At 40.9% G+C, this 10,142-nt stretch overlaps 1 long non-coding RNA gene across 2 annotated transcripts; it reads left to right on the top strand.

Annotated features, from left to right (window-relative positions):
• The first annotated feature begins 220 nt into the window (after positions 1-220).
• Positions 221-9,705, top strand: LOC145598757 (uncharacterized). Of its 2 annotated transcripts, XR_014103607.1 has the most exons (3): positions 221-374; positions 666-1,130; positions 8,995-9,705. It is a non-coding gene; the product is annotated as an uncharacterized LOC145598757 (long non-coding RNA). The 2 variants fall into 2 exon arrangements; XR_014103606.1 differs by lacking the exon at positions 666-1,130.
• The last annotated feature ends 437 nt before the right edge of the window (positions 9,706-10,142 follow it).

Below are 10,142 nucleotides of genomic sequence, written 5' to 3'. Positions count from 1 at the left end.
ATTCTTCATATATAGGGTTGTTTTAGGACTTGCAGCTACCTTTACTTTTTTTTTTTTTTTTGACAAAAAAAATTATTAATAAAATATAGTCAAATAGCACTTACATATAATTCTTAAAAATTCACGAATTCCAAAATAAGCGTGTAGCTAAGAAATTGTGCGAACAATTACATAAAAGTCCTTGTGATAAATATTCGAGGGGTGAAACCGGTCCGGGTATCATTAGTATATCTTCTTTTTCACGTTTGCCTGCCTCGCGAGTCGCGACACTTCCTCTACACACTCTCCCTCTTTCTCCTCCATTGAAGCGTACTCCGAATTCTTCATTAAAGCAGCTTCTGAGCTTTCTATCCTCCATTCAAGCATTTTCTGAGGTAATTTAAATATTTTCTTCTATTTTTAAATCATCGAATATCAATTTCACAATCTGGTGTTAATCGTTGATTTAATTGTCAGTTATAGTCAATTTAGGGTTCCTCTAATGTTGTTCATCGAACTATGATTTTAATTACTCAAGTATGAAAGAAAGTGATGTGCGATCTCAGTTTCTAGAATTTTGCTATTCATATTCTTAAAATGGAAGAAATTAACGCAATTTTTCGAGCTTCCTTTGATAATTGGATCAAATTTGGTTGCTAATTTGCTGCAAAACCCTTGAATGTTAGGACGGAAGTATGAATATGGAATTTTCCACCCCAGGCTTAGCCGCTCGGGGCAACCATCCCTCCTGCCCTTTCTTATGGACGGGCCTGCAGGATGATCAGGGTCCTGGTTGATCTAATTTTGTACCTTAATTATCGCGTAGGGCGATCATTATTGTTCGTCTTATTCGTGATTGTCATAGTAGTAGTAGTAGCAGTAGTAGCAGTAGTATGTTTTGTTGTTGTATTAGTATTTGAAGATTGTGATAGAGAAGAAAATTTGTCTTGTTGGAAACCGAATCGTGGAAACAATGCCTGAGAATTGGTGACTGTTACTACTTTTTCAAGTTTATCTTATACTAGGGTAATGTAATTCAATAAAGTGGCATCACTTAAGCATATGGAAGATGATTCGATGTTCTTGTGAACTGCAAGTTTGAGCAATGTTGGTATAGTTATGTGTGTGCACGCTGTGTTTGTATCTTTAAAGTAAGTAAGATGTTTATCGTAACATGATTATCTGGTTTGTTAAGTTTTCCTATAGTAGCTTCATGGTTTGTTAAAATTAAGCTTTGTAATCCATACGGAGCATATAATTTGTGAGACATAATTTTTTTTCTTCACTTTGTATTTTTTAGGTGGATTAAACTCCCATGTCCATTTTGTATCTGTACCCAAAGTTGTGCAATCTAGAGGTGATACTAAGATAGTTAAACACATAATTTGATAGACTTTGTTGTTTGTTCAGCTTTTTTAAAATTATGTTTCTTTTATGTTGCCTACCCCTGTTGGATTGATTGGCTTTGATGGAAAATTATGTTTCTATATATTGGTTATCTTTGTGGATAGGATAGGAAAGAAATGCATTTTACTTACTGGATAAGAAATGATCAATCTAGGTCCAATTTTTTATCTTAACATAAAGACATGTCACTTGGAAAATTGGTTTTGATATTTACTCCTAAATTGTGATTTCATGAAGGTTGTTGAATATAGAGTAAAGATACTTCAATTGATTTTAGGTTGGAGTTTTTATTTTTTTATGATATGCTGATTCACAAAAGACAGCTAAGCCTTCCTAATAATATGGCATGATAAATGCTACAAGGTGTATGTACATGTAATTTTACTGACAGAGGTCTTAAAATTGGAAAAATATGATTTTTTTTTTTTTTTTTAATGGGATCGTGGTCATCCTTCTCCGGTTTGCCGGGAACCCGGAATCCAAGGAGGTGCTCTTGAAGGCACTTGCTTCCAACAGATGAGTAAGGGACGGGGAGTTTCGGGAACAACCGGATTTATTCCTTTTGTAAACTAACCTCATTGTATGTTAAGTTTCTGGAAAATTATTGTTTGGGTTTTTACAGCTTGTTATATACTTCGTATATAGTTGAAACAATTTGCTAGAGATTGGATCAGAAAAACAGAGTAAAATATGCAACAGAGAAGAAATAAGTCACCAGCAGCAGATAGATTGTATTGCAATTAAAGGAATTACAATACAACTCCTTTCATTCGAGAGGAAAGGATGCTCTCCAAGGAATGATTCCCTTAACTGATTTCTTGCATCCATTCCCCTTCACCATCCCTCCTTAAATACACAAAAATAACTGAATATGCAAATAACAAACTCAGCACACAAAACAAGGACTAACAAACTTATTTCCCAAAATATCCCAAAATGCCCCTCCCTGTAACTAACTGTCCAGCTCACTAGCTCACTGTCCAACTTCTTCTTCCTTATCTGCTGTTTGCTTGGGCCTCCTCCGAGCATATGTGAAATGCACCACTGGTTTGGGCCGATCTCTTGCAATACCCCCCACCCAAAGAAGCACCTTGTCCTCAAGGTGGAAATGAGGGAAACGAGCTGCAATTTCACCTTGATCTTCCCAGGTTGCCTCAAAATCCTGTAAACCCCTCCACTTAATCAGAACTTCAGTGGAATTCTGAGAATTCCTCACCCCAAGCACAGACTCAGGTTCAACATCCAAAACCAAATCTGCAGAAAGCTGATTAGGTAAGGGAGATGGCACTTGTCGAGGCCCTATGGCCTTTTTCAGCTGAGAGATGTGAAAAATAGGATGTATCTTGGCAGTAGCAGGGAGCTGTAGCTTATATGCTACCTTGCCCACACGTTCCAGCACCTGGTACGGTCCATAAAATCGTGGAGAAAGCTTGTCAGACTGCCTCCTGACCACAGAATGTTGCCTGTAAGGCTGTAACTTCAAGTAAACCAAATCCCCCACCTCAAATGTCCCCTCCCTTCGAGACTTGTCCTCATATTGCTTCATATAGACCTGAGCTTGCACCAAGTAAAACTTCAAATCATCCAAAATTGCATCCCTTTCTTGAAGCTGGTCCTCCAAAGAAGAGATGGTAGTAGCCCCAGTAGAAAATCTGATCAAGCGAGGAGGGTCTCTGCCATAGAGAGCCTTGAATGGGGTGCAATGAGTAGCGGTGTGAAAAGCCGTGTTATACCAGTATTCAGCCCAATGCAACCACTTGGCCCAGCTAGAAGGCTTCCCATTCACAAAGCAACGCAAATACGACTCAACTCCCTTGTTAACCACCTCAGTTTGCCCGTTAGTTTGCGGGTGATAAGCAGTACTTCGCTGAAGATGAGTACCCTGCAATCTGAACAATTCTTTCCAGAAAATGCTAAGGAAAATTTTGTCCCGATCCGACACAATAGAGGAGGGCATTCCATGCAGCTTCACCACCTCCTTCACAAAAACATGAGCAACCATCTGAGCATTGTATGGGTGTTTGAGAGGGATGAAATGTCCATACTTAGTCAACCTGTCAACAACCACCAAAATAGAGTCCCAACCCAAAGACTTAGGTAGACCTTCCACAAAGTCCATGGACACATCCTCCCACACTTGTTCGGGAATAGGAAGGGGCTGTAATAACCCAAGAGGAGACAAGGTGGACACCTTATTTTGTTGGCAAACATGACAGCCCTGAACATATTTAGACACATCCTTACGCATTCCTGCCGAATACCACTCACTAGCTAGTCGTTGATATGTTTTGAACTCCCCGGCATGGCCCCCAACCGGAGAATCATGGTAATCCTTCAGCATTCGGGAAGTAAGCTCACTATGCTTGGGAAGAACAATTCTCTGCTTGTATCTCAACACCCCACTCCAGAGTGAACCCTTTAGGAACGGATTCACCAGCTTGTATGTGAGACATCAGCTGCTGGATAGTAGTATCCTTTTCAATGAAAGGCCGTATATGCTGCCATTGCACACCACACGAAGTTACCAATGAAGCACACTCGAAATGAACACTATGCTGCCTGGAAAGTGCATCTGCCACCTTGTTTGTGGGACCCGGTTTATAATGAATATCAAAAGAATACCCCAGCAACTTGCTTACCCACTTTTGGTAAGCTTGCCCCACCTCTTTTTGCTCTAGCAAATATTTGAGGCTACGTTGATCCGTTCGAACAACAAAGTGCCTTCCTAATAGGTAGTGTCGCCACTTACCAATCGCAAGGACAATAGCCATAAGCTCCTTCTCATAAATGGGTTTTGAACGAGCTCTCAACCCCAACACCTTGCTGAAATAAGCAATGGGATGTTTGCCTTGTAGAAGGACTGCTCCCAACCCGTGACCAGAGGCATCAGATTCAACAATAAAAGGCAAGGTGAAATTAGGTGCAGCAAGAATCGAGGCCTGCACCATAGCCGCTTTGAGTGCCTCAAAAGCAGAAGTGGCTGCATCAGACCACCCAAAACAGTCCTTTCTCAGTTGGTCTGTTAAAGGTTGGGCAATTAGAGCATACCCTCGGATAAACCTCCTATAGTAACCTGTAAGGCCGAGGAACCCTCTCAATTCCCTGATGGAAGTGGGTACAGGCCACTCCACCATGGCTTGGACCTTCGAAGCATCAGCTCCCACACCTTCTGCTGAGATTACATGTCCCAAGTACGCCACACGAGATTTTCCCACTTCACACTTCTTAAAGTTTGCATACAACTTATGAGCAGCCAAAGTACTCAAAACTTGTCTAAGGTGATCTTGGTGAGACTCTTCACAGGGACTATACACCAAAATATCGTCGAAGAAAACCAAGACAAACTTGCGCAAGAAAGGCCGGAACACCTCATTCATTAATGATTGAAAAGTGGCCGGAGCATTGGTGAGGCCGAAAGGCATGACCAAAAACTCGTAATGACCCTCGTGAGTACGAAAGGCCGTCTTATGCACGTCCTCTTTTCGGACCCGAATCTGATGATACCCAGATTTTAAATCCAGTTTTGTGAAAACAGTTGACCCACATAATTCGTCCAACAATTCATCAATCATGGGAATAGGGAATTTATCAGGAACTGTATCCTTATTCAAGGCCCTGTAATCTACGCAAAATCGCCAACTACCATCTTTCTTTTTAACTAACAAGACCGGGCTAGAATAAGCACTAGTTGATGATTGAATTATACCTGCTCGTAGCATGTCAGCCACCAATCTCTCGATCTCATCCTTCTGAGATTGTGGATACCGATACGGGCGAACACTCACGGGGTTGGCTCCATGTTTGAGAGTTATGGAGTGTTCTATCTGTCTAGAGGGAGGTAAGCCTTCGGGCATGTGAAAGACTTGTTGATACTCTTCAATCAAGGGTTGGAATATGGAGGGAATGGGTGGTGGCTCGTGTGCAACTTCTTCCAAATGATTATACTCAAGCAAGAAACCCTGACCCTCCTTTTGCAGCGACTTAATCATGGCTTTCAGAGTAATACATGTTCTGCCCAACTGAGGATCCCCTCTCAAAGTAATCATCTCCCCTCCCACTTGAAATTTTAATGACTGAGTTTTCCAGTTTGTCATGGTGGTGCCCAACTTTTCCAACCACTGCACCCTTAGGATTAAGTTCGAATTTCCCAAAGGCAACACCAAAAAATCCTCCACAATTGTAACCCCTTGAACATCCAAGACAACTCCCCGACAAACGCCACTGCCCTGCACCATATCCCCTGTTCCCAATGTAACTCCAAAATTCGCCGCCTCTGTCACCGGAAGCTGGAGGTGCTGAGGAGCGACGGAAGAGATGAAATTATGCGTCGCCCCCGGATCCACCATGACCACCACTTCCTTGTCCTTGATCGAGCCGAGCATGCGCATGGTCTTAGGACTAGTTATTCCCATCACAGAGCAAAGGGCTACTCTCGGGTCTTTAATGGGTTCAATTTCGGGTGGGTTAATGTTTGGGTTGGTGGTTTCCACGGCTGTCAGGTCACCGGCCTCCTCCCATTCCTCCTCCTCGTCGTCCACCGTGAGCAGGACACTTAGTTCGCGGCGGCGACACCGATGATTTAGGTTCCATTTTTCGTCACATCTGAAACAGAGACCTTGCTCTCGTTTCTGCTGAAGCTCTCTCTCAGTCAGCCGTCGCACTTCGCCGGAGTTTCTGGGGTGGGTGGTGGTGTTTTTGGGTTGTGGGTATGTGTTTGGGTGCGTGTTTTGGCTTGGTGGCTGCTGGATCTGAGAGATCGGGTTTGGGCGAACATTAGAGAAGGAGTTACGCCACGTGGATGGGCTGGGTGTGGGTTTGGGCCTTGGGCTTAGTTTGAGTTTCTCCTCGACCCGCATGGAAAGATCCATGGCATGATCCAAGGTAACCGGGTCAAGGATCCGGATCTCTACTTTTATTTCCTCCTTCAACCCGTTAATATATTGCCCTTTTGCCACTTCTTCTGGTATACCTTCAATCGGAGCGAGAAACTCAATGAAACGGCGTTGGTAATCAACCACCGTTCCCGTCTGCTGATGCGCCAACCACTGTTCGTGGAGAGTTCCAGTCGCGGTGGTGCGGAAGCGGCGGAGGATCAATTTCTTCAACGCTTGCCAAGTCAACACCGGGTGTCTCCTATGCTCCCATTGATACCAGAGTAAGGCGTCGCCGTCTAGAGCGACGACCGCCGCCTCCATCTGGTCCTCCTCCGCCAACCGGTAAAAGTGAAAGAACCTCTCCGCCCTAAGAATCCATCCATCTGGATTCGTGCCATCGAAAGAGGGTAAGTCTAGCTTTCTCAACCTCCAACTCGCAGACCCCGTTTGTTCTCCTCCTTCACCGATTCCCAGACGCGGTGGTGCACCCGCAAAAGGGTTATCCCATTGATAGGGTGTCCCATTCGCCACCGTTGTACGGGGTTCAGGGCGAGGCCGTTCATGCTCAGCAGCAAACTGAGGAGTAAGGTCACTCTTAAACGCCTCCAACGCCGTAGTGATTTCCCGAGAAACCCTCGCCGGAATCCCAGCAAGTTCCTGCTCCATCAAATCCATGCGCTGCGCATTGGTGAGCCGTGCCATTTTCAGGGATGATCGGCACTGCTCTGATACCAATTTGCTAGAGATTGGATCAGAAAAACAGAGTAAAATATGCAACAGAGAAGAAATAAGTCACCAGCAGCAGATAGATTGTATTGCAATTAAAGGAATTACAATACAACTCCTTTCATTCGAGAGGAAAGGATGCTCTCCAAGGAATGATTCCCTTAACTGATTTCTTGCATCCATTCCCCTTCACCATCCCTCCTTAAATACACAAAAATAACTGAATATGCAAATAACAAACTCAGCACACAAAACAAGGACTAACAAACTTATTTCCCAAAATATCCCAAAATGCCCCTCCCTGTAACTAACTGTCCAGCTCACTAGCTCACTGTCCAACTTCTTCTTCCTTATCTGCTGTTTGCTTGGGCCTCCTCCGAGCATATGTGAAATGCACCACTGGTTTGGGCCGATCTCTTGCACAATTGTGTCATCCGTCCCCAAATAAAAGTCTCATTTGCCTATTGCACAAGTATTTGGAAAGGTGAGTGTATTAATAAAATAGTGAAGTTTGATGGATTATAGGAGGATATTAAAAAACAAGAAAGTGGGGGTTTGATTGATAAAATTGAATATAAAATAAGATAGCGAGCTTTGGCTCATATGTTGTTTAAAAATAAATAAATATAGAAAATTATGGGGTTTGGTTGATTAAAAGTGATTATATAAATAGATAAAGATTGTAATGAACTAATTTGCTTAGCTCCTTTCCCTCAAAGCCTCTTAGCTTTGGTGGAAATCGACCTCCTTTAATGATATCCCGCAGGTGTTTCCTCAAAAAGGAAAATATATATATATATATATATATATATATATATATATATATATATATATATATATATATATATATATATATATATATATATATATATATATATATATAGGACAAGAGTTTTCTATGGGGAATTTTATTTAGTAAATAAGGTGAACTTTTATTTAGGGACAAGATTTTTTGGATGAATTGGGACTTTTCTATGGTGACAGAAGGAGTAAATCAACTTTAGTGTTCTCACCAAAATTGGTTTTTTGCTTTGTATTAGTTGCAGAATTTTTGGTCTTGTTTAGCTATAGTAGAATTGAATTTGTTGCTTTTTGTTGGAACTCCAGCAATTCCACTTATACAGATGGCCCTGTAGTTGCAAAATTTATGATTTCGTATTATCATTTGATTCTGTAAGTGATTAAAATAATTTAGATGTTCCTTATCAATTGCCAGTCGCCAGAGCTATTTCTTTTAATGAGGAACTTGAGTAAATCTTCTCTCGTGGTTTGTGGCTCTGTTTCTTTTTTCTTCTTTGGATGGTTTTGGGGAATTTGAAAGGTTATATTGGTTGGGTAGTCTGTTTCTACAAATTTTGTTGAGGAATTTATGATGGCAGTTCAATTCTCTTCTGTCTCTGGCGTTAGCAAATCATGGTGAATGCTGTAAGTTATGAGGAATTTGAAACTGGGAGAAAGCACAAATGCTGCTGGTGCATGTGTGATGTTAATACACGTTGTTACCTTTGATTTCTTATGAAGGCAAAAAGAAATATGTGAAGGGAATAGAAAATTTGTTGTGAAGAACTTGTTGAAAAGAAATTAGTGAGTATAATACTATTGAGGACCTTGTTTTGTCACAAGGATCATGAGCCAAGAGTCTTTGCTACATGTACATAGAACCATTTGCTTTGCGGAAGATACATAAAGGTGTCATACGTCAAGTATTCCATGTTTGTACATAATATTGTGTGTTTTACGCACACAGTTGCCAAAGTTTTGGCTGAATTCAGTACATGTGATTTAGTTCTGTAGTTGTTTTTATAAAATCCTTCTTCCTCATTGGATTGACTGGGGTTCTTTCTGTGTTTTCCCATTATATAAACTATGTCAAAAATTGTGGCCATAGAATGCATGTTTTGGTTACTCTGATATTCTCAGACTCTTTAGTGTCGATCTAGACACATTTGTGATGAAAAACTATAAACTGTGTTATTTGTTTAAAGTATTTGTATCTTCTGTTGTGTAGGATATATAGCAAAGATACCCCATAAGTCCAATAATTTTACGCAGTGGAGGTTCTTAATAGAAGAAATGCAAGATCCTAGGATGATGAATCAGGCCAATCAGCGGAAGCAGAAGTCACAGAGGCCAATGATTTCACAAGTACCGGAAGACTTCATGAGGGGGCTACAAGAAGGCTCACCAATGCCATTTCCTGTAAGAAGTGCACATAAAACTACCAGAAAAGGCATGAAGAATGATCCATCATTGTTGTACCAACCGCAAGAAAGATCAAAACACTCAGCACATCTAGAATCTTCTACTGTTGGAAAAGAATACATAGATCTCCAACGTAAATTCTTCTCATTGGGGAAAGAGAGCAGCCAGTTGGGACTTGAGTTATCAGAGGCTGAAGGTGAGATCAAGAGCCTCGAAGATGAGAAGCTTGAACTCTTGGATCAACTTGTTGTGTTGGAAGGTCTGGTCGATCCCTCTGAAGTGCAGAATCAGTAGCTGAAGGTCATCTTTTTCATGTTGAGTTGCTCTTAGTACATTGTAAAGGTATATTCTTCTATCTGTATATGGCTGCAAAGTGCAAACGGAAAGGAGGTCAAACAATTGCATGAGAGATTATTACTAATACCATTCATAAATTCTAGCATAGTAGATATATTTTATTGGTTCTTTAACCATGATTTTTAATTCTTCATGGGATCTACATTGTGTTGGCTGTTGACTTATGCTGGTATTTTCAGATTGTGCATTTTCTCTCTCTTTAATGTAAATCTATTTACCCTTCCCTTTGTCTTTAACAGCCACTGGCTTCCCTCCAATACAGGGGCACATAATGTGAAATAAATTTTAGATCTGAAATTCTTTAATTCCATTCTTTTATCAATTTTTTGAATTATATAATGGGTAGAGATTCTTCGAAAGTTCGAAGACAAATTCAGCAACCTCAAACTTTTTCAAAGGAAGCCTATATAGTAGTAATGAAAGTATACTCTCTTCTTTTTTAGTATAACTAAGGATCTGTTCTGATTTACTGAACCGAGTTAAACTGAATTGTTTATAAGAAAAGGAAATTAGAAACGGAACTAAACTGAACAAAAATTAAGCTGGAGAGAACAGGCCATAACACACTTCTCTCTTTTGGTCATTTGAGAATAACTA

This window comes from Chenopodium album, chromosome 20 (genome assembly GCF_948465745.1).
Source record: "Chenopodium album chromosome 20, dcCheAlbu1.1, whole genome shotgun sequence".
Classification (NCBI taxonomy): Eukaryota; Viridiplantae; Streptophyta; class Magnoliopsida; order Caryophyllales; family Amaranthaceae; genus Chenopodium; species Chenopodium album.
Note: the sequence above shows the minus strand (reverse complement) of the source record. Positions and strands in the feature narration are given on the sequence as shown.